The sequence below is a fragment of the Mauremys mutica genome, chromosome 2 (assembly GCF_020497125.1).
Source record: "Mauremys mutica isolate MM-2020 ecotype Southern chromosome 2, ASM2049712v1, whole genome shotgun sequence".
In the NCBI taxonomy this organism is placed as follows: domain Eukaryota; kingdom Metazoa; phylum Chordata; order Testudines; family Geoemydidae; genus Mauremys; species Mauremys mutica.
Window position 1 is genome coordinate 160,463,354 of NC_059073.1, and position 26,383 is coordinate 160,489,736.

Below are 26,383 nucleotides of genomic sequence, written 5' to 3' on the forward strand. Positions count from 1 at the left end.
GGACAGGCCTGACAAGGAAAATAACAGAACACCACTGGCCACCATATACAGCCCCCAGCTAAAACCTCTCCAGCACATCCTCTACGATCTACAACCTATCCTGGAAAACTGTCCCTCACTCTCACAGACCTTGGGAGGCAGGCCAGTCCTCGCTTACCTGAAGCAAATACTCACCAGCAACTACACACCACTACTCAAACACTAACCCCAGAACCAATCCCTGTAACAAACCTAGTTGCCTACTCTGTTCCCATATCTACTCTTGTGACACCATCAGAGGACCCAACCACATCAGCCACACCATCAGGGAGTCATTCACCTGCACATCTACTAATGTGATATATGCCATCATATGCCAGCAATGCCCCACTGCCAGGTACATTGGCCAAACTGGACAGTCTCTACATAAAAGAATAAATGGACACAAATCAGACATCAGGAATGGTAACGTACAAAAGCCTGTAAGAGAACACTTCAATCTTCCTGGACATTCTATAACAGATTTAAAAGTAGCTATACTTGAACAAAAAAACTTCAGAAACAGACTTCAAAGAGAAACTGCAGAATTAAAATTCATTTGCAAATTTAACACCATTAATTTGGGCTTGAATAGGGACGGGGAGTGGCTGGCTCATTACAGAAGCAACTTTTCCTCTCCTGGAATTGACACCTCCTCATCTATTATTGGGAGTGAACTACATCCACCCTGATTGTATTGGCCCTGTCAACACTGGTTCTCCACTTGTGAAGTAACTCCCTTCTTTTCATGTGTCAGTATAACAACGCCTGTATCTGTAATTTTCACTCCATGCATCTGAAGAAGTGGGTTTTTTACCCACGAAAGCTTATGCCTAAATCAATCTGTTAGTCTTTAAGGTGCCAACAGACCCCTTGTTGTTTTTGTAGCAGAGCCCTATCATGACATCACACATGTTTTTTACCTCTTTTATCCTTACCCAGAGACCTTCAACAAGTCTGTCTCCTATTTCCATATCCACCTCAGTCCAAGTGTATACATTTTTAACATATAAGGCAACACTTCTTCCATTTTCCCCTCCCTGTCTTTCCTGAGCAAACTGTACCCTGCTATACCAATATTCCAGTCATGTGTATTATCCCACCAAGTCTCTGTGATGCCAACTATGTCATAGTTTTGTTTATTTACTAGCATTTTGAGTTCTTCTTGCTTATTCCCCATACTTCTTGCATTAGTATACAGACATCTAAGATACTGATTTGATTCCTCCCACGCCCAGTTCTGTCTTGTCTCTCCTTTATCCCTGCTATAACAGCCCATATTCTCCTCCCAAATTCTGACCCTTCTCCCAGGTTTCTGTGTGTTTGACTTACCTGTGGGCTTTGGTCACCTGCCACCTTCAAACTTACTTTAAAGCCCTCCTCACTAGGTTAGCCAGTCTGTATCCAAATGTGCTCTTCCCCTTCCTCAATAGGTGGACCCGATCTCTGGTTAGCAGTCCTTCTTCCTGGAACTGCATCCCATGGTCAAGGAAACTGAAGCCCTCCTGGCGACACCATCTTTGCAGCCAGGCATTCACATCCAGGATGCATCTGTCTTTGCCTGGGCCCCTACCCTTGACCAGAAGGATCGAAAAGAACACCACCTGTGCTCCCAATTCCCTCACCCATACTCCCAGAGCCCTGTAGTCACTTCTGATCTGCTGAGGGTCATATCTCTCGGTATCAATAGTGCCCACGTGGATGAGTACCATGGGGTAGTAGTCAAAGGGCTGGATGATCCTCAACAATCCCTCCATAATGTCCCAGATATGGGCCCCTGGCAGGCAGCATATCTCCCGGGATGCCATGTCAGGGAAACAAATGGGTGCCTCCATCCCCCTCAGAAGAGAGTCACCAACCACCACTACCCTACTTTTCCTCATGGTAGTGGGGGCTGCGATCCTCCAAGCCTTGGGGGTGCATGGCTTCTCCTCCTCCATCCTTGGGGGTGATTCCTTATTGCTCGATGCCAGGGCAGCATATTGGTTTTCTATCACCATGGTGAGTGGGTTGGGAGTAGGGGTGGAGCACTGCCTGCTGCCAGAAGTAACCAGCAGCCAGTGTCCTCCCTCTGACAGAGCCATATCCTCCTTCCCCGGTGGCGTGACAGTAGTTCTCTGTAGCTGGATAGTTTCCTCAGCTTTGGATGTCTCCATATGAATACTGTCAATGAATTCCTTGTGGGCATGGATACTCCTCAGCTTAGCCACCTCCTCCTGTAGCTCTCCCTCCTACTTCCTGAGAGATTCCACCAGCAGGCACCTTTTGCACTGGATGGTCCTGCTTCAACCTGGCTTTCTGTGAGTGGGAAATGCAGGCCACAGTCTCTACAAATCCACACCAGGATCTGGGTAGAGGCATCTATGGTTAGGCTGTCTGTCTGGATACAGGCGCCGGGGGAGGAGACAGGAGCAGTGTTGGCACTGGCGATGCGGCCCTTCCTAACCATAGCGATTATATCATGACTCCCTCCCTCAAATTCCTGTTTGCTAACTCCCCTTGGTCACTTAGCCTCTGGCTTTTAGGGCCTTCTCTCCTAGGTCAGCCCTACCCCCTCATTAATCACACAGAGAGGGTGATCACAAGGCTGATTGAGGCTGATCAAAGATGATCAAGGATAATCCAGGGAACAAAGGTTCAAACAGTCCACAGACACACAATCCCAACTGACCCAGTAACTGAAATAACTGGAATAACCTGAAAGAGAAAGAAAAAACAAAAACATAAGTAATCATTGACATATACATATAACCCGCAGGACTGGTAGTATCAGCTATTATTAAATTTGCCAAATACTTCCCAGTATAACGCCTGGTTTTCAGTTGCTTATCACTTTGTCAAACTTTAAACATTCAGACTTACATTTTCTAATCCAGCTGTCTACTTAAGATAAAAAAACAAAAACAAACAAACAAAAAAGCCCCTGTAACCAAAATGGTTTAAGTCATTTTCAAGAATGAGACTAGAGAAATATATGTTGTTTTCCCCCTGGTTTGATCTTTCCTTTGGAAAGCTATTGTGACACCATGAATTGGGGCAGGAACTTAAAATTTGGCAAGAGAAGGGGTCTCCATTGTGTCAGGAATATGCCTTTTGCCATCCCTATGAAAAATCTGATAATATTTGGCCAAGTTATAAGACCCTTAAAAGTGACGATTTTCCACATGCTTGGTAGAGACTTCTTTGATTTTAGCACTAAAATTGCCACAGATTCCATCCTCACTGAGCTCTCAGTTCTGGCAGGTAGAGACTATGACGGGGTGGGGAAAGAAACTGGGACTGGGAGTTGGGGATAAGGAAAGGCTGGGACTGATTGGGCAAGGAGGCTGGGCTGCAACTGGGAGCCAATGGTGGGGAAGGCTGCAAGTGGGAGCTGGAGTGAAGAAGGTAAGGCTGGAAATGGTTGGGCAAAAAGAGTGGGACTGGAACTGGTAAGGGAAATGCAAGAGGACTGGGAGTAAGTTGACTGAGTGGGGGGAACAGAAATCAGACAAGGAGCTGAGGGGAGGCAGACTGGTTGGACAAAGAGACTGAGACTAGAAAACTGTATGAGGGGGATCAAGATGAGTGGAGAGGGGAGAGAGATCTGACAAGTTGCTGGATTGCCAGAGAATTGGGACTGACTGGTCAAGGAGACTGGGACAAGGAGCCAGGGGTGGGGAAGAGACAGGACTGGGATAAGGACAGATTTTAAATATGTGGCCGAAGCAGTCAAGCTTGGGAAGGTTGTGTGGGCAGGAGAGGCTGTGCCTACTAGAATACACTCCTCTATTGAGCCTGGAGTAGAATCCAAGTTTCCTGATACTCACCATTCCTCTGCTGTTAGCAAACATCAGTGAAACCCACTGGTAAAATGTGTGCGGCATCCCCTTCTAAAGCTGGTCCACATAGAAGATAACAATCTACTACTGCTGCCAGTTACTCGCTTAACTCCCCTGTCAGAGGTCTGGGTGGTGGATCGAAAAGTTCTAGATCTGCTGATGGACCATGTGGGTGTCGAAGAAAAACTAAGTTCTCGCTTTTATTGTTTGGGTGCAGCAAAATCAAATACTTTAATTTCTCCAGTAATTACCATGGAGGGAGAGAGTGCCATAGGACACAGGGTCACCCCAGTCCTGGACAGGTCTCTCAACTGGTAAACAATCACAGCAAGCCTTTATACCTTTTACAGACAATTTCTAACAATAATACAGACAGTAAAAAGCAACAACTACATTTTGTTTATACATAGCAAAAAGGCTTATCTTATTTGTCTCAATCCTAGTAAAAAGCAAGCCTGCATTTTGGTTAGTGATTGCAAGGTTGTAATAACTTTGTACACAGTTCCTGTCCTGTCGCCTCGCACTATCTTTGCTCCTACAAGTCTTACGTCATTAAGGTTACAGTATGGCCTGACTCTTGCTAACTAACATTCATTAAGATCTCTTCAAATCCTTGTTAATTATTTACTGGCTTCCACATGGGTGTCAGTATATTGTCATATGATGGAATTTCTGGGTTTTTTTTCCCAGAAACTCTTTTTAAAAGGACATTACACATATAAAACCTGTGTTAAAAGAACATTATTTAAGTTGCAACATTAAGCACTCAAAAGACAGGAAATGCCAGAAGTAAGATTGCCTTTGAAACCTTATTTTGATCCCCTTGTGTATAAAGATGCAGTGTTTCATTACATGTTCACATACCATTTTTTTCTATGGGACTATTGCCTCTTTCAGTGCACAGCACAAATGTGCGGTGGGATGAATCGGAGTTGTGTACAGAAGGATGCTGTCATCTGAATGACTCCTGCCTCATTTGTGGCAGAAGTTGGAAGAGAAAGTAGGGTCTCAACATGGTTAAGTCAGCTGAATGCTGCCCTGGAGAACTGGATTTTATCCCTGCTTCTCCTACAGAGTTCCTGTGTGATACTGAACAAATCACTTAAACCAAACTTTTCACAGTTGGTCACTAATTGTGTGTTCCTTGTTTTCTGGGTGCCTAACTTGAGACCCTGGGGCCTGATTTGCTGAAGTGCTGTGCAGTCACAGCTGCAACTGAAGTCAATAGGTGCTGTGCTTTGAGAATATAAAGTGAGCCAGTTAGATATAATGCTATGTTCTCCAAAAAATCAGGTCCTAGTCATCTCAAATTGGAAATCCAAAATTAGAGATACTTTTGACCTTGATCTCTCTGTGCCACAGCTCCCCATCTGTTGTGAGGCTAAATTAATGTTTGTGGAGAACTCAGATATTATTGTGATAAGTGTCATAGAAAAGCCCATGTGGAAACCAATAAGTCAATCTTCAGAGCAGGATTTCAACAGTGTGCAGTAAATAAGGCTTAGAGATATAGATTCATATACTTTAAGGCCAGAAGTTACCATCGTGATCATCTAGTCTAATCTCCTTTTACACCTTAGACCACAGAACCTTCTCCTCCTGTAACAAACCTATTAGACAATGAGGATAAAACAAAATATTGAATAGCTGTTCATAAAGTGAGCACCGTCAGTTCTGTTCACTGAATGAAGCAGGAGTCCTGTGGAAACAGCAGTATGTGATTATGTAATTAAAGACTATTATAATGAATATGTACCAGGGAGCTGAACTGACGTTTCACAAGCAACCTTAATTCTGGCATTTCTTAACTTTTTAGTGTTTGACTCTGCAATCTTAACGTTCTTTTAATGTAGATTTTATGTGTGTGTTATATATTTGCAATCTGAAATCTCTGCGTATTTAATAGTACTGTGATATATATATATATAATTTAGAGCTCATTCTCTCTGGATTCAGAAAAGATGATAACTGGGCTTTCAACCCATGCCACAGCTCTCTAAAATGCAGGATAGCCTTTAAAATTCCATGCCCTGGAGAACTTTTAGTTAATGTGTTTCTCTGTTCTCCCACCAGCCATTTTGTAATCCTACAAAGGTGTAAAGGGCTTTGTATGCTTTCTCTTCCTTGGTATTTTATATATTAAAATGTTAAAATAAAATAATAATAATAATAAATTAGTTTCCTTGCACTATATTTTTGGAATACTTTAGTTTACTGGGAAGTTCCCATTGGGCCTGTTTCTGTAGCTACTTTTTGTGAACATTTCCCTTGGAGATCAATCATAGAAATGTAGGGCTGGAAGGAACAGCTGTGGCTCCTGTGATATCCTCAGGGTCATACAGGTAATATATCTATTGTGTGGATACGGCCCACATAACATACAGAGAGCTGCATATGTGGCCCACAATAGTAAATAGGTTGAGAAACACTGACCTAGATTATCCCTGACAGGTATTTGTGTAACCTATTCTTAAAAAATACCAATGCTGGGGATTCCATGACCTCCATTGGAATCCTATTCCAGAACTTATCTATCTTTATACTTAGAAAGTTTTTTTCTAATATCTACCCTAAATCTTTTTGCTGTAGATTAAGCCCATCACTTCTTGCCCACCTCCAATGGTCATGCAGAAAAATTCATCACCATACTCTTTATAAGAGAGAGGTACCGGTAGATATGCTGGAAGGTAGGGATAGGGTTCAGAGTGACCTAGACAAATTGGAGGATTGGGCCAAAAGAAATATGATGAGGTTCAACAAGGACAAGTGCAGAGTCCTGCACTTAGGACGGAAGAATCCCAAGCACTGCCAGAGCCTGGGGACTGACTGGCTAAGCAGCAGTTCTGCAGAAAAGGACCTAGGGATTACAGTGGACGAGAAGCTGGATATGAGTCAGCAGTGTGCCCTTGTTGCCAAGAAGACTAACGGTATATTGGGCTGCATTAGTAGGAACGTTGCCAGCAGATCGAGGGAAGTGATTATTCCCCTCTATTCGGCACTGGTGAGGTCGCATCTGGAGTATTGCATCCAGTTTTGGGGCCCCCACTACAGAAAGGATGTGGACAAATTGGAGAGAGTCCAGTGGAGGGCAACGGAAATGATCAGGAGGCTGGAACACATGACTTATGAGGAGAGGCTGAGGGAACTGGACTTGTTTAGTCTGCAGAAGAGTGAAGGGGGATTTGATAGCAGCCTTCAACTACCTGAAGGGGGGTTCCAAAGAGGATGGAGTTAGGCTGTTCTCTGTGGTGGCAGATGACAGAACAAGGAGCAATGGTCTCAAGTTGCAGCGGAGGAGGTCTAGGTTGGATATTAGGAAACACTATTTCACTAGGAGGGTGGTGAAGCACTATAATGGGTTACCTCATGGGTGGTGGAATCTCCATCCTTAGAGGTTTTTAAGGGCTGGCTTGACAAAGCCCTGACTGGGATGATTTAGTTGGTGTTGGTCCTGCTTTGAGCAGGGGGTTGGACTAGATGACCTCCTGAGGTCTCTTCAAACCCTAATCTTCTATGATTCTATATCAGCCCTTAAAAATATTTGAACATTGTTATCAGGTCCCACCTCAGTTTTCTTTTCTGAAGACCCAGCATGCCAAGTGTTTGTAATCTTTCCTCATAGGTCAGGTTGTTCTAATTTTTTTTTAATTGCTTTATTCTGGACTCTCTCCAATTTTTCCACATCTTTCCCAAAGTGTGGTGCCCGAATAGAACAGGACTCTTACATAGGACAGTCCTGTTAATACACCCCACAATGATAGTAGTATTTTTCACAACTCTATCATATTGGGCATACCTACATGGGAAAAAAAAATCCTGTGGCAGCGAGTCTCAGAGCTCAGGTCTACAGTCTCAGGATTAAACAGCTTGCACTACAGCACTAAAAATAGTCATGTAGATGTTTGAGCGTGGGCTCTGAAGTCCAGGGTGTCAGGTGGGTTTCAGAGTCTGAGCTCCAGACTGACCCTGGCTATTTCTAGAGTTATAGCATGACCCACATGAGCCTGTAGACCCAGACTCTGAGATTCGCTGATGCAAGGACTTTTTTTCCCATTTAGACCTACCCATTGTTGATTCATAATCGAGCTGTGATTCCCTTCAGAAGGGAGTTCTTGCCCATCAGCTCCCTACACTTCTTCCTTTTGGATGTAGCAACTGTGAGCCTCCGAACCTTGGGGCCAGGTGGATTCACTGGGGTCTGCTCCTCTCCTTCTGTTGCCAGTATTGCATAGTGGTCTTACTGCAATGGATGGGGGACCTGCAAGGAGGGAGAAGGGAGATGAAGCATTGACCACTGCCCAGTGAGGGCAAGCAGCCAGTCTCCTCTTTTTTAGCTAGTTAATGATCCATGGTGTCATTTTAAAAACCCTGGGCCTGAGCCATTGCAGCCACTGTCTGGGATGCAGCTCTCTTGGGTGATATCCTCTTTCCCTATTGACTATGTGAGTAATTTTCTTCATGGGTGTTCTCCTTGTCTTAGGTTTGTATGAGCCCACAGGCAGCATGGCAGAAGTGGGTAAGACAATTAGCTTCAAGCCCTATCCTTCATACAATGCTGTAATGACCATTACCAAGCCCCATGTTCAGGGTCTTTATCTCCTGGAAGAAGGTCACAAAACAGACAGATATTTGGTCTGCTTCATATTCACCATATGAATCTACAATGATTAGGATGGATGCCTCTAATTCCTATTCATGGACAAGATTCATCAGACACAATTGATTTAGTCTCGTAACATCTTGCATAGTTGACTTTGAGAGGCATCTCAACTTTGCAGATCCACTTCCAAAACAGTTTTACACCTAGCATGAGTGTCTTTAGGGTACCCAGTCTTCCCTCGATCAGCGAGTCCAGTACAGAGTCAATGTTGGGAGGCATCTCAGTTCCAAACAGTAACTTGCTGAAAAGTAGCTTAAAGTCCAGTCAATGTTTCATTGTAGTCTCTGATCTAGCCTGAGTTAGCCAATATCTGTCCTGACTGGCACTTCTGATATTAATGGACATCTCAGCTCTGAAGATCTGCTAGTGAGAAGTGGATGTTACCCCAGTCTAGCAGCATCAAAGTCCCCAAACTTGATTGAGATGAGGAAGTATGTAAAGGCCAGTACCTGAAACTTCTCAACAGAGCAGCCAGCTCTCTTTCCTCTTCTGGAACCACTGTAGTTATCTGTGATGGACGATACTAGCCGACTACAGATGTTTCCATATGCATCCCCTTGATGTCTTTGTGCTCCTGGGAGTTGCTCACATGCTCACAATCTTGAAATTTCCACAGAATTTGGTAGCTTTGTTCCAAACACTTCTTTTTCTTTCTTTCTCTTTTTTTATTTCTTACAATAAAGACAAAGTTGACCTTTCATCATGGAATATCTTTGTTCAAGTTTCTGTTTTCATTAAAATCCTTAATCAAATTTAAGGTTTTGATATAAGTATATTCTTGTAAAACATATTTTATTTTTTACTTTGTGCCATTTTTCATTCCTTCTCTGTAGGTTAGTAAAGCTATAAGCAAGGAAAGGAATGGAATAGCCAGCCAATTAACTACAGAATATGAAAAGATCAAAGTAGAATAGCTCAAGATTTGCAGAATAAATGAGACATAAATTGTGATACCTGAGTCTCATCACAAAAATTCTAATGAAAAGAGAAAATGGGTCAACGTTAATCCCCTCTTGTGACAAAGACAGCAAGAAATGGTATAAACTTAACCTTAACCTCCTTGTTACAGGTTTATCACACTAATCTTATTGTCCACCTTATCTGATGTTCCAAGGCACTTCAAGTTTACAGAGGGATCATTCACCTGACACCATGCAGAAAATTGTTGTATTTTCTCTGTGTAGTTTCCATACTTGTTACTACGTATAAGTCAAAAGAATTGCTATATATTAGACTTAGTTAAAAATTATATTGTCTATCACACACACAACAATGGGGAATAGCTTAATCCCTCCACCTGGTAGGTGGAGCAGAGAGAATCCAAAGAACAGCTGGAGTGTAACTGACTTATTGCTTGCAAGAACTGAGTGTTAACTCTTTGACTGCATGTGATTTGCTCTGTCACACTGATTGCAGGATTGAGTGTTATCTGAATGTTTTTACCTACAGCAGAATTGAATGTTCTTGATTAGGTTTTCTTTCTCTCAAGTGGTTAGATAAGGGTTATTAAATATTTTGGCAGTTGCTTTAGTTGATTGTTGCTAGTTTGAATGTAACATTAAAGCTTGGTGCGTGGGAAATCTCTTGCTGCAACTGTCATAGGAAAGTTATAAATACATAGTGGGGAGCTGAGTGAGGCAGAGGAAGAACACTCAGCCTGAAGAAGGACGCTCTGGATGGTGAATCCATCTCATCCCACTGAGCTACCCACTCATCGAAGGGTAAGACTTGTGTTGGCTGTTATGGATAGCTAGCTTATAGTTAGGAAATCACTGTCTCTGGGTTGGCTCAATGGGAAGATTAGTATAAGGGCACATGATCATGGGATCATGACCTTATTATCCCTGTAGGAAACCACAGCCTATCTACTGACCGGCCTGTGGGGTGAGGTATGTACCTCCTATCCAAAAGCAGCTTAGAAGGGTGCCATGGAGGAATATATCCACAAATATATTGTGGAACAGGGTGGCCCATCTTGGAAAGAGGGACTGTTTCAGAGGAATAGCCCCTGGGCAGAGTTAGAAAAGAAATGGCAGAATGATGCACTGGTCATAAGAAACTGAGTAAGGAAAGGAAAAAGGTATCTTTATTGCAAGGTTAGAAAAACAGAGGGGTTAGAAGAAGAAAATTAAAAGGCCCAGTCACACTATGCCCCTAAAAGGTCAGAACGTGACAGATGCAGTTCGGCTACAGGGAATTAGAAATGCTTGTGATCATTGGCAACAGTCATGTGCAGCTGTCACAGAAGAGTTAGAGAAAGTTAGAAATCAATTACAAGAGGTGCGGGCAATAATTAGATGACATATAAAAGCTGCCCGTCATGTTAGATTGAATGCTGCTAGTCATGATGTATGTGAAAGGAAATTTTACCAGTAGAGGAAAAAACTGAAGTGATTTTAGGAGAAATATTGCTACTGTCCAAGCCTGGTTCAGTTGGTCCCAAGTGACAGTGAAAAGCAGGTGCCAAGGGGTCATTGGAATAAGATATTAGAAGCACAACCTCTACAGCTTAAAGCCAATGGTCAGCAAACTGTATTAATCAATGTTCAATGGAAAAAAATCTATATATAGAAGATTCCCCGGTGGAAATTGACTACTGTGCACACATATCCAAACTGTCCCCAATTTAGAGCCACTAAACAAGATCTGTTCGGGGATGATTAAATCAAATCCTTGGACCAGTAAAATGACATGATCCATTCAGCAGAATGACATGACCCACTTCATTCTGGAGATGTAGGAATTGTTTGAGGAGTAGGAACATGTGTAGGTGGTACTATAGATTTAGAAGTAATTAGGAATAAATTGATTGTCATCAATAAACCCTGGTCTACACTACAAGTTTACGTCAAATTTAGCAGCATTAGGTCGATTTAACCCTGCACCCGTCCACACAACCAAGCCTGTTTTGTCAACTTAAAGGGATCTTAAAATTGATTTCTGAACTCCTCCCCGGTGAGGGGTTTGGCGCTAAAATTGTGGAGCACACAGCAAGCAGCAATAACAATGGGATTATTGATTTTGCTGAGGTCTAACCTAGTCAGTAAACTGTGCCAGTGAGCTTTTAAATGTCCAAATGCAAATTCTACCACCATTCTGCACTTGCTCAGCCTATAGTTGAACTGCTCCTTATTCCTGTCCAGGCTGCCTGTGTATGGCTTCATGAACCATGGCATTAAGGGGTAGGCTGGGTCCCTAAGGATAACTATAGGCATTTCAACATCCCCAACAGTAATTTTCTGGTCTGGGAAGTAAGTTCCTTCCTGCAGCTGTTCAAACAGACCAGAGTTCCTGAAGATGCAAGAGTCATGCACCTTTCCCAGCCATCCCATGTTGATGTCGGTGAAATGTCCCTTGTGATCCACCAGTGCTTGCAGCACCATGGAAAAGTACCCCTTGCAGTTTATGTATTGTCTGCCAAGGTGGTCCAGTGCCAAGATAGGTATATGCATTCTGTCTATCATCCCACCACAGTTAGGGAACCCCATTACAGCAAAGCCATCCACTCTGACCTGCATATTTCCCAGAGACACTACCCTTGATAGTAGCAGCTCAGTGATTGCATTGGCTACTTGGATCACAGCAGCCCCCACAGTAGATTTACCCATTCCAAATTGATTCCTGACTGACCTGTAGCTGTCTGGCATTGCAAGCTTCCAGAGGGCTATCGGCACTCGCTTCTCAACTGTGAGGGCTGCTCTCATCTTCGTATTCTTGCGCTTCAGGGCAGGGGAAAGCTAGTCACAAAGTTCTATGAAAGTGCCCTTATGCATGCGAAAGTTTCACAGCCACTGGGAATCATCCGAGACCTGCAACACTATGTCATCCCACCAGTCTGTGCTTGTTTCCCGGGCCCAGAATCGTCATTCCACAGCATGAACCTGCCCCATTACCACCATGATGTACAAATTGCCAGGGCCTGTGCTTTGAGAGAAGTCTGTGTCCATGTCCTCATCACTATCATGATTGCGCTGTCATCGCCTCCTCGCCTGTTTTTGCAGGTTCTGCACATACTGCAGGATAATGCATGAGGTGTTTACAATGCTCACGACAGCAGTGGTGAGCTGAGCGGGCTCCATGCTTGCCGTGATATGGCATCTGCGGGAGAGCAGGAAAGTACAGTTGCAGCGGAATCGGTAGATGACAACAGATGCCACGAGAATAGATATTTATACAGAACGATGAGAGGACCTGCGAGGTGGATTCATGGCACCAGGAGAGCATGAGCGCAGAGTTGCAGCAGAAGTGGTAGAAGACAGACCGTTAGCACTGCGCACATTTCCCAAGGAAGAACACACGTACCCGGGAGCACATGACAGACAACATGGAGGAATTCACTATTGAGACAAGAGAGGCAGAGCAGAGTTGCAGCGGAAGTGGTGTATGATGACAGTTAGCAATCCTACTGCACCGTCTGCTGACAGCAGCACCCAGCACACCACAGCAGCGGTGTCAGTGAGCTGAGCTGAGCGGGCTGCACGCTTGCTGTGGTATGGCATCTGCATGGAAAAAAGGCACAAAACAATTGTCTGCTGTTGCTTTCACGGAGGGAGGGGCGACTGACAACATGTACCCAAAACCACCCACAACAATGTTTTTGCCCCATCAGGCATTGGGAGCTTAACCCAGAATTCCAATGGGCAGCGGAGACTGCAGGAACTGTGGGATAGCTACCCACAGTGCACTGCTTCGCAAGTCGATGCTAGCCTCAGTACTGTGGACGCACTCCACTGACTTAATGCGCTTATTGTGGGCATACGCAATCGACTGTATAAAATTGATTTCTAAAAATCGACTTCTATAAAATCAACCTAATTTCATAGTGTAGACATACCCTAAGGGTGTGGGTCAAGCCCTATGAAATCAAGCATGAATGGATCGAGGATTTCAAATATTACACTATCAGATGATAGAAATAATGGGATCACTGACAAATCTGATTGTGAGTAAGTTAAGAGTGCTGAGTTCAGAGGAGTTTTAAAAGGAAATATATCTTGGGATCTAGCATGCTTGGAAGGAGAATCCTGTGTGCAGGAAATCATTTAGGAAGTCATACTATCAATAAAGCTAGGAGCATTGCCACCTGTTCTAAGTAATTGGATGCAGGGTCAGGTTTCCAACATTGAGAATGGTGGTCAATTTTAACACATGGTTGTGCTCACCCTTGCAATATGTAAGTCATCATCCTGCACCCAACAAAAAGGCCTCAGTGGGTATTTTATAACATCTCAGCCCAAAGGAGGTAACTGAGCACATGGAAGAGAAGGGGTTTCTGTGCTGTGGATAGAGTGAAACCCAGACTAAAACTGGTCAGAGAGCTTTACTGAACTGCTTCTCCTTGAGAGGAAAGTAACCAAGGGAGGGTATATTTTGGATATGTATTTCAAGAGCATTTGCAGGAGACCCAGGTTGGAAGGTTTTATTTGTTATATACTCCTCCTCCTCTGTCAGCAGGATCTCTACTGAACACATCTGTGCTCTGTCTGCAGCATTTGATGTGTCACAAAAATTCCTACAGATGCTTATTATAGATAATTTTTTTTCACTGAACGAGTTCTGTGATGACTGCTTAAGTCTTGCAGATTTCGTGTTAACATTATTTGGATATACACACGACTTTGCATAAATTCCGATTGCTCACATTTGTTAATGAACTATTTAAGGCAATAGGGATACAGATGTATTAGCTAGAACATCACAGGTATCAGTTCAACACTTCATCAGAGCGATTGACTTCAGAGAAAGACCTTATACACAATAGTACAATAGTTCTGTCTCCCACTAGCTTGTGATACTGATCCTCTACATTTATCAGACTCCTCATTGAGCAGGAAACTCTAGGTGCCATCATAAAGCAGGTGAATCACCTTCTAGGGCTATATGAAGGAATAGGGAACAGATATCCCTGGTGACCAATAAGAGAAATAGTGCAGAGTCTAATTATGTGGTGATTACCCTCTGTTCTCTTCATGACCTTTTCAAATGTATTACTGATTAAATTGAGATATTTGATGTCAAAGGAACTACACTGCAATGCACACTTTAGAATGTTTGCACATTTATATATTTGTGGGAATCATATGAATGCTTATGTTAAAAAATCTACACAAATACATGTTGCAAATTTTTAAAAGGTGTCACACAAGGTAATATTATTTGTCTTGCTTCTAGGTGCTGAGGGAAGCATTCAGCTGTATGTTAAGATGATCAGATACATGTTTATTTAATGTACTCTTTCAGGATATGTTGGTAGAATTACTATCTTGATTTGAATCACATTGAAACAGACAGAGGAGCAGAGGTGTCACAGGGTTTATCCAGACATCTGATGTGACAAACAGTTTGTGTTAAGTGGAAGTCATGTCTGCAAAGGAATGAACTGCAGAAGCTTAAGAAATGTTATGTGAGAGTGCAGTACAATGTATATGGATGCAAATCCCCAGTTAAAGCAGCACATCAGGAGGGTTTGGAGAAACAATTTCTCAATGGCTGAAACCTTGGAACAAGTACTTCTGGAGCACACAAAAGAAGGATTTTCTCTGTTCCATCACATTGGTTGCTTTTCAATTTTACTATGATATGATAAAACAGTACAACTTCTGTAAGGAAAATTATGCCTCTCTGACCAATTTGAATTTTTTGAAGGAATCAAAAATAGTGGAGAAAGTAGAGCCAGTTGATACAATGTATTTAGACTTTCATATAGCTTTTGATAAAGTCCCCACATGCATCTATTGAGGAAAGTAAATCACCAAGAGTCAGAGATAATAGGATGTGCACAATCTTCAATGTTAAGCACGTGCTTACATGTTTTGCTGGATTGGGGCCAGAGAATTCACCATGTTATAGTATTCAACTTTGGAGCTCATGTTTTTATTTCTAACCATCTGCTTCATATATATCAGAATATATACATAAACTTAGTGTTTATAGGAACCTTAATATAAAACATGATATAACTATGATTAAAACCATCATAACAGACAATTTACACTGTAATTTATGCCTGCTGACATTAATTCACATCCTCTATAAACTGTTTCCCCCCACCTCTGTGTAAGTAAATAGCACTGATATCCAGATCCGATTTATGCAAACCAAAGCTGCATGGTCTTCCTTGATCTATCTTATGCCAAATATGAGCCAAAGTGCCAAAGTCCATGATAAACCAAAGAGAGAGTACTATGACCATCAGTTAAATTAAAATGGAATCAACCTGAGGCAACAAAAAATATTGAAAACAGCAACATTCAACTTTTGCACAAAAGTTATTGAACTACAAAAGCAGACTATGTCCTGGCTAAGTTGTACTCCCGAAAAGTAGTCTTTATATTGAAATAGTAAACAGGGGCATCTTTAACAGCTATATTTATAATCTTTCCTCAACAAACCCACAATGCTCTGACTGGCTCAGCTTTTGGAAAGAGACAGTGTGACATTGCACTCTATATGTTTATGGAAATATGCTTATAAGTGTAAATATAACATAATTGGAATATGCTTTATGCTGTGGTCAGGAGAGACCTGATCCAGGAGAAGGATTTGTTGCCAGGGGAAATGGCACAAGTAGAATTGGTGGGAGGTTACAAAGTCCTTGCACCTTTAGCTAAGGTACACATGGAAATTGGTGATTTACAGGCTGAACTAACTGTTGCAGCAGTGGCACACAATTTTGCACCATTTCACTGGGAAATGATTTCTTTGATGTGGCAGAATCTGTCCCAGGATTTGTTAGCAGCAAGAAGGAATATTGTACTGAAAGCCCCAGGGAGGAGGCTGAAGTCACATGTGCTGCTGTGGGAATAGGAGAGTGTTTCTTTAATTCCTCTGTAGCAGTGGAGAATGCAGCTTTGGGGGCAGGGAGGGTCGAAACCAATTCCTGCAGCCCTGGGGCTCAAGGCAGGTCCCTGAGGGAAGGGCTGGATAGAGCCAGCTCCTGTCCTGAGATCATCTCCCTGGGGGAGGGGGATGATCCACCTTGTAACAGGGAGGCCTTCACAGCTGCTGACTGCCAGGAAGTGGCAGGTCAGCAGGGGACAGATCCTGCCCTGGGGTGCACAGAGACATGTATCCCGGGGATGTAAGTTGGGATCCTGACGACCGCTGCAGTGCGAACAGACCCCAAAGGTTCTGTAGCTGAAAGCAAGCCCAATCTGAGTGAAAGGGAGAATTTTGCTGGCCAGTAAAGGGTCTGTCATAGCTGGTAGCTGTGAGCGCACAGCTGAATAAGGGTAACCTTCTCTTCTGGGGGACACAGGAGTGTCTGCCTCAGAGGGAGCCCAGAGCGGGAAGTCAAGATGGGAGGTGAGGGGGGACAAGAGAGTCTGCCCACCTTTTGTAGGGAGGCTTTTCCTCAGGAGGAGGGTGAAGGATCTGCATCTAAAATGCCAGACCCTTCACCTATGAATTGGGTTTTTAGGGAAGATTGGGGGTCAAATCTCCTGAAGGGGACAGTCCACCCAGATGATCTGTTGGGAACAGAGAGTGGGGTAACCCAGGGGATCTTACCAATCTAAAGCACTCCATTAAAGGATGTTGTTCCTGCTACCCTGGTAAAAGATAACTGTCTCTTCAAGGCTGGGGGAAGAAAAAAATTGCATTTGGGAAGCTTCACAAGGGGGTGGGGTCCAACCCAAAGAAATTCTTGAGGGAGGGACTGATGGCAGGCATGGTTGAAGTGCACCCTTTGCTTGCCAGAACCCCAAACTCATACCTGAATTAAGAGCCTTCTCCAAACAGACAGGAGAACCTGTGTCTGAGCACCTACCATGGTACACTAAGGGATTGGGAAATACAGTGGACACTGGGACAGCCAGGCTGTGTGAACAGAGTCTGTCAATCATTAGTTGGCTGTTAATCTTGTATCTTTTGCTACTTCATCTAGGGGTCAAAACAAAGGCATTAATACTAATGATAAACCCTTTGAAGATGTGTGACATCTGATTTGTGGCAAAAACTTTTGTACATGCTAGGGATGGTGACAAAACAGTCCCACAAGCATGTTGCTTTTCAGATTATAGATGTAAACAGGCTGGAAGCTTGGCACAGCATAACAAGCATAACGGGCCTACATGGCTGTGTGGAAGGGGAAACTGAGGCACACTGCCTCATGGCATTGGTGGCTAAATGCCAAGACACCTACACTTTAACAGATATTGCTATCTGCATTCTGTTAACAATACTACACCCCAACATGTTTTCAGGCATCCATGGACCAGGAACCCAGAACTTTGCTAGAACACATATGAATGACATCATAGGGTTTAAAGGTACTGGGAGGGTGTGTAACCAGACACAAACAGGAATTTTACATATACTGCCTCCACCATGGACAGTGTCCAAGTCTCTGGCAGTAAGTTCAGGAGGAGGGTGTGATGTCACTCTCTATATGTTTATGGAAATATGCTTATACGTGTAAATATAACTGGAATATGCTTTATGCTAGATATGCCATGTAACATATATTTGCAAAGGTTATGATCTATCAAATATATTCATCCTATTTGTATACATGTATCATTTTTATATCTGAAGTTATGAATATTGGCTCTGTGCTTGTATTTGAAGTGTTTGCTGTAGGAAACGCATAAGGCCAACATACTGTGAAGGGGCTATTCAAGTAATGGAGAGTACTTAACTAACAATGGACTTCAGAAGATGCCAGTCCACATCTGAGCTTTCCTGGGAACGTTCAAACTAACATGTAAACAATGGTGTCGGCCTGCAAAAAGCTAATCATTCATGGACATATGACTTGCCTAGGTGGCTAAAAACTCCATCTTGTTGTTGTGATTTTGCACAGAAGAACAAAGGGGTTTCTGCCCGGAAGAGAGAGTATATAAAAGGCACTGGAAGCCTCTCCATTTTGCCTTCAGCTGGCTTAAGAGATGGCCTCTCCATCCCAAAGAGATGCCTGAAAGAAACTGGAACAAAAGACTGTAACTATGGGGTGTGAGTGATTGCTGGAACCAGGACATAAACTACAACTTTGGTCTGAAAAGGATTGTACCTGAGATAACATCTAGGGTGAGAAGTTAGTATTTGTAACTAGATCCTTAGTGTATTAAGTTAGCCTTGTGCATTTTGATTTATATTACTTAGTAACTTACCTTGTTCTGTCTGTTATTACTTGGAATCACTTAAATCCTACTTTTTATACTTAATAAAATCACTTTTATTAATTAACCCAGAGTAAATGATTAATACCAGGGGAAGCAATAAGCTGCGCATATCTCTCTATCAGTGTTATAGTGGGCAAACAATTTATGAGTTTACCCTGCAAAAGCTTAATACAGAGTGAAATGGATTTATTTGGGGTCTGGATCCCATTGGGAGTGGGGTGTCTGGGTGCTGGAGACAGGAATACATGCTGAGTGGTTTTCAGTTAAAGCTTGCAGCTTTGGAGATGTGGTTCAGACCTGCATCTGTGTTGCATCAGGCTTGCGTGTCTGGCTCAACAAGACTGGGTTCTGGAGTCCCAAGCTGACAAGGAAAATGGGCTCAAGAGGTAGTTTGAGCACATCAGGTAACAGTCCCAAGGGGGTCTCTGTGGCTGAACCCATCACACAGTTTCAGAAATAGCTATTGAGCATGTCTAGTGAATTTCTAGACATATGTCTGGATGTTTCTGGGCCTTTCTAGCTTAGTTGCCCTGCTACACTCTGCATGTGTTAAGACACTCAGTATTCCAAATAAAATTCATGTCCTTTCTCCACTGCTTCTTTCCCTTTACTTTGTGAGAAAGGAAGTCAAATACTGCAGTATAAAGCATGATGGTTACACTGGCACTGAGGCAGAGTCTCTTACTCCCTTATCTGTTCCATAAAGCTTGTCAGTAGACTTTCTCTGTGGACAGTGATTTTATGTATCTCTCATAGTCAAAGTTTCGTGTCTTTCATCTTCCTTCCAACTGATCATAAAAGAGCAGAAGTTCAGTAACATTTCTTGACTGATTTCAATCTCAGTTTTCCTCTGGCCACAGGACTGTGAGAAACCATTCTTCTCCATGCAGACAATGATCACCTCATTTCTTTATTTGATTGCTTTTCCCTCTCCTCATTCTCCTTGAAATCAATGGAAGATTTGCATAAGGACTTCAGGTGAAAACCTGGCTACACTAAAGACAAATGGTAAAATGGTAAACTCTCCAGCATCAATGGGGTCAGGATTTCACCTTTCAGGTTTGGCCCAATCTTCATTAGATAAACTCTATGTTTTTTCATGATGAAATGAGGGACAGTACATACTAGATAGACTGCTAGAATAGTGTAGTAATGTTTCAGAAGAGTAGTTTGCAATCCCTTTGAAATTAAATTGTTATAATAAGAGGTGTAATAATTTCCATTTCTTTTAATCAATAGACAGTGACTTTCCTTTTGTCTCCAGCATATAATGCTGTTTTTCTTTTGTGCATAATTTTCTTTAATTATGTGTATAATCAAGCCAGTGAATTGAGTCACTTCATCCTGAAAGTGACTCAATCATAACTATGCCAAATAAGCAGAATGGTTGAAGTAAAGATGTACAACCTTTTTTTGGCTTGGATACAAAGTAGAAAAAGTCTGATTAATCTAAAGGGGAAAAATGAAATATATGTCCAGAAGAGATTTGTGTCAAGATGCTGGTATAAGGTAAATTGGAATACACTGTGCTGTTTTGAATTGCTGAATGTGTTGGAAATCAATTCTTTGGTCTTTACTTATTCCATTTATTAGATGATGGAAGGCATTGTCCACAGATGGTGAAAACATATTTTATCTTTCAAATGTGAGAAAGTCTTTGCAATACTGTAATTTTTCTTGCTAAACATTTATAAATCTTTTAATCGATTCAAACACTATTTAAAATGTGAATCTTTTGCATATTTGACTTCTGCTTTAATAGGAAGATGTGAATGTGATTGAGTTAAGGTGACCAAATGTCCAAATTTTATAGGGACAGTCCTGATATTTGGTGTTTTTTGTCTTATATAGGCATCTATTGCCCCCGACCCCCTGTCCTGATTTTTCACACTTGCTATCTGGTCACCCTAAAATGAGTTACTGAAGTCATGCAGAGTGCTATTGTAATATGAAATTTTACAATATTGAGGTATAAGCTGTGTTTTTTGTGGTGTTAGTTAGGGAAGCAACATGGTAGGGGTTAATAAAGGGGCTAGGATCAGGATACAAGAACTATTCCTAATTCTGCAATGAATGTGTTGTGTGACTATGGGTACTGTAAGTCACTTATTCTACTCCTTCTTAATTAATACGATTCAGGAAAGTTTGAGTTATTTTGGAAAAAATAAGCTCCTAAAGCTTATTCAGACAAAAGTAGAGAGTGGCCGTAAGTGTTCACTTAGATACCATGGTAATAGGCACTATATTAACATCTTAGATATAAAAGCTTTTGGTTGGCTTAGGAAAGGAATTATGTAAGAGACGTACATGCATTACTTATATTTATGGTTTGTGTTCATTTCTCATATTATTGCGGAGGGGGGAGAGATTTTGTAGGTACACAGTATATAATATCACAATTGAAAAGAATTAGATAAGTTAATTTATGAAACAGTGACCGGGGACTGGATTGTGCAAACTCTTAGGGCTTGTCTGCACTAGAATTTTCTTAACAGCCAATCAGGGACAGCCTAAGGGAAAATGGCATCCTAGGTGAACTTGTATTTTGGCACCCTTTCTTTCTGTATCAGTACAGATACACAGAATGGCCACGCATTTTCAGTATACTGGAGAAGCTTTTTAAGCACCTACAGCAGAGACCAGTGCAAATAGCATGGGCAGCCCACACGCTCAGCTTTGGCTCGTGGTAGCACCCAAGCCTCTGGCACCAGTGGTAAGAATGCCAGGCTGGACATGCTGCAAAGTACTGAGGGGATGGCAGCGCTGCAAGGCACAAACTGAAGCAGAGCATGCAACCTGCACAGGGTCTGTTTCCCCAAGCTGCCGGGAACCTATCCATTGTGTTACCAAGGGTGCCCTAAACCCAAAGCTCTTGGTAACTTTACTCTCTGTAAGGTGATATCAGGAAATAAACCCCAAGGGAGAGACAGCACACCAGTCTGCTATATCGCTGGCATAAATCACAGAAAATCAAGTGCTTTTACTTAAAACCTTCACTTTATTAGTCTTCAGCACTCTCACCAGAGTGCCTTTACTCAAAATCTCTGTTTTACTTAGTCTCAAGCACATACAAATATATAGAAAACCCCTAAACAATAGTTACCCGTGGTCTGGAGGGGTCTTGAGTGGTGAAACAACAAGGTTCAAGTGGCCAGCTACCCACCTGTCACTAGGGATTCCAAAAGGTGTCCAGAAGGTCAAATCCAAATTCCTCAGACCTGTCTACCCCTTTTATATTAGTAACTGCTACAATTACATCAACAACATGTCAATCAAAGAAAAACCATTAAGCAAGCACTTTTTGAGCCATTAGTTATACAGACATGTTTTTGCAGAGTCTGCAGTCTCATGGACCCTGACACACATAAAATATAGATAGACTTCCTGTTTTTCACAGACGCTTACCCCAGCATATCAGAGAAGACACAGAATCAGGCTCACTCCTCATGATCGCTGTCCCCCTTCTTTCCCTGCTTTGCCTTAGTGATGCTCTTGGCAATAAGCAAAATAATCAATATTCTATTCCAATAATTGGCAGTGACTTGAGCACCTGGATGGTTGCTGAAAATGTCCCTCTACAAGGAAGCCCCATTGCATCCGCTATTCAGTGCCGGCCAACTTTGGATACTGCTGTGCACTCCCATGAGCACTTGCCACTAGTCCAGATGCTTCCCATCTGCCCCTGCTCCTCGGGCATTTGTGGGTAGGTAAGCAGCTACCTTGACAGGTAGGCTGCACCAAGCAGCCCAGGATGACTGCTGGAGACACCCGAAGGAAACGGCTCTTCCCTGGTGCTCTCCTTGTCCCCCCAACCCAGTTCAGACTGCTGTATGCACAGCCCCAGGGGTAAGGCCAGCTCTGTCTCCAGCACGCCCTGCAGGGTGCCCCCTCAGGTCTGCTGGGGCTTTTGCAGCTCATCCCCAGGGCCAACCCTTTCCAGCCACATGTTGCAACAACACCCTCAGCAGTTAATAGTAAATGGCCCTGTGGATTAGTAGACAGCACGGCCAGAGGAGGAATGACTGCAACATCTTGACAGCTGGGAGCTGCTCCCACCTTGCAGCAGTGAGGAGGAGCTGGAGCCACCATCGTGGGAGGCCATGGGGAAGTTTTGGGGCTGGCTCCCACATACCACCCTGACAGTGCATGCTGCCTGCATGCCCCTGCACATGAAGTGCCACAGGGCAGGGGGATGGGCGGGAGGTGCAGAGAGCAGGGACCAAACAGCTCTCCTGCAGGCAAGGGGAGTAGCCAGATTGTTGGGGGCCACACTAAGGAGGAACCAGAGTTGCAACGGTAGGAGGCTGGCCCCCACTTACCACCCTGTCAGTGCACACTGCCCAGGTGCTCCTGCACATATAAACTGCATAATTAGCTCCTACCACTCCCTGCAGTGTAGCCTTTTAGTCCCCACTCTACTCTCTGGCCCTTGCTCCTGCCTCCCCCCGTCTCCACCCTCCTTCAGGCTGCATGTGCAGAAGCTCCCAGGCTTCATGCAGTCAGAGTGGTGAGTGGGGGCCAGCCCCCAAACCTCCCTACTGCATCCTGCCAGTCAGCTTTGCTCCCTGTTCCAAGCAAGCTCTACACAGTAGAGAGGAGGAGACGGAATTGCAGCCACCGCCGCTGTGAGACAAGCAGGACGAGGGATCATGCTTGTCGAGGTAGTGATGAAGCTTTCTGCCTGCAGCACTGCTCCTCTGTCACCGGGAACTCTGGGATACATCTGGAAGACTTCCAGGACCTGAGTCAAGCTGAGACCACATGCACATAGGAAAGGAATAGGTCTCCAACTGTAGGTCCAAGCTTAACACGAGCTCAGACCCTCCAGCCCTGCAGGGTCCTGAGACCCTAGGCCCGAGCCCTAGGTTAGCACAGTTGGTGAGTGGACGCAAAGGGGGGTTAGGTTTGAGCCACATTGCTGTGTAGACATACTCTCAATCTAATCTCCAGCACAGCTCTGACCTGCTGAGGCAGAGAGGTAACAAAGTGATTCACAGTTCTTCATATTTTGAAAAGCATGTCACAGATGGGGATTCCAGAACCTCCCTTTGAGCCTATTCCAGAACAAAACTACTCTTTTAGTTAGAAAGATTTTCTAATATCTAACCTAAATCTTATTTGCTAAATATTAATTCCATTACTTTTTGTCCAACCTTCAGTGAACATGGAGAACATGATCACTGTCCTCTTTATAACCACCTTTAACATATTTAAAGAGTGCTGTTACCGCCCCTCCCCTGGCTTAGTCTTCGTTTCTCAGAACTAAATATGCCCAGTTTTATAACCCTTCCACATAAGTCATTCAATTTGTGACCTATTATAACCCCCAGATCCTTTTCAGCACTACTACTACCCAGCCAGCTATTCCCCATTTCACAGCTGTGCATTTGATTTTTCCTTCCTAAATTAAGTTCTTTGCACTTCTCTTTATTGAATTTCATCTTGTTGATTTCAGACTAATTCTCCAATTTGTTAGAGTCATTTTGAATTCTAACCCTAAACTCCAAATTGTTTACAACCCCTCCCAGTTCTGTCTCATATGCAAATTTTATAAGGATACTCTCCACTTCATTATCCATGTCATTAATGAAAATGTTAAATATTATCAGACTCAGGACAGACCTCTGTGGGATCCCATTAGATTTGTCCTCACAGTTCGACAGTGAACCATTGATAATTACTCTTTGAGTATAGTCTTTCATCCTGTTTTGCAGCCACCCTGTAGTTATTTCATCTATCATATTTTGTATTTCTTAGTTTGCTTATGAGACTGTAATGTGGAGCTGTGTCCAAATTCTCAATAAAATCAAGATATGTCACATCTACAGCTTCCTCCCTATCCACCAGACCACTAACCCTGTCAACTAACTAGGTTGGTTTGGCATGATTTGTTCTTGACAGATCCATGCTGACTATTGTTTATAACCCTCTAGTATCCTCGAGGTATTTACAAACTGATTATTTAATAATATCTTCCAGTATCTTTCCAGCTATTGAAGTTAGGCTGACTGGTCTATAATTCTCCAGGTACTCCTTGTTCCCCTTTCAAAGATAGGTACTGTGTTTGGCTTTCATTCATCATCGAAATATAATTGGTAATAGTTCAGGGATTGCTTCAGCTAAATTCCTTAGTTACCCAAGATGAATTTTATCAGGACTTGCAGCCTTGAATTCATCTAATTTATACAAATATTCTTTAACCTATACTTTCCCTATTTTGGCCTGTGTTCTTTCCCCATTGTTAATATTAATTATGTTGAGTGCCTGGTCACGACTAACCTTTTTAATGAAGAATGAAGCACAATAGGCATTTATCAGCTCAGCTTTCAAAATGTCTTCCATTATTAACTCTGTTTCCCCACTAAGTAGAGGACCTACACTTTCTGTTGTCTTTCTCTTGCTCATAATGTATTTACAAAGCCTTTTTATTGCCTTTTATGTCCCTTGACTGGTGTAACTAGTTTTGTGCCTTAGCTTTTTTTATTTTTGTTCCTACATTATAGTTATTTTTTTGTATTCATCCTTAGCAATGTATCCTTATTTCCCCTTTTCTGTAGGATTCCTTTTCGATTTTCATGTCACTAAAGAACTCCTTATGCAGCCCCCTTTTCATCTCTTACTATTCTTCCTATCTTTCCTTCATATTGTAATAGTTTGCTGTTGTGCCTTTACTATTATCTCTTTGAGAAACTGTCAGTTCTCCTGAACTTTTTCCCTGAAATTATCTTGCCATGGGACCTTACCCGCCAGCTCTCTGAGTTTGATAAAGTCTGCTTTTTTAAAGTCCATTGTCCTTATTCTGCTGAGACACATGAGCTCCTGCTTTGTCTTCCCAACCCTTGTGTGTCCCTTTCTGTCTCTTCTTGCTGTCCTATTTTTCCTTTGGCTTTCCACCTGATCCTGAGACCACCTGCACTGCTCAGCACCAGCACCATGGAATGAGATGGTCCATCCAGCTCTGCCCAGCCTGACAAGGACAAATGAAGGAGAGGGACCAGACCAAACCAGCCATGTTACATTCCAGGCTGGGAAAGTGAGCTAGGGTCCAGAGCCAGGATCCAGCGGTCATGACCAAGCTGCTAGCCCAGCATGTCCATTCATGATTGACATCCACATTGCGTCCCAAGAACATGAACACAAGCTGTATGTTCCCCAGCTTTTACTATCCTATCTCTTCTTACATTTCACCTCTGTCTTCTCAAAAGCAGAAAAAGCAATCACCATTCACAGCAGTCCACTTGAAATTCAAGAACAGGACTAACCCTTTCTTCCTCAATAAGAAGGATAGCTTGACAAATTAAGAGACTAACCAATATCCTCTCTCTAAAAAAGGGACTTTGATAGGTTGTTATTGTTTGTTTTGCATAACCTCTTGATGTCAACTTTGAAATACTTTATATTCTGTTTTTGATTCTCCTTCTTGTGTGTAAAAAGATTCCAAACTTTGTCCTGATTTTTAAATGATGTGTTTGCCATGGGACTAAGCAGGCCAAGGTCTCTGTACCTGAGAACACTATAATGTGAGAATGGCCATACTGGGTCAGACCATACTGGGTCTATTTAGCTCAGTATCCTGTCTTCCAACAGTGGCCAATGCCAGATGCTTCAAAGGGAAAGAAAAGAACAAGGCAATCATCAAGTGATACATCCCATGCTGTCCAGTCCCAGCAACTGGCAGTCAGTGGCTTAAGGACACCCAGAGAATGGGGTTGTACCCTTGACTATCTTGACTAATAGCCATTGATGGTTGTATCTTCCATGAA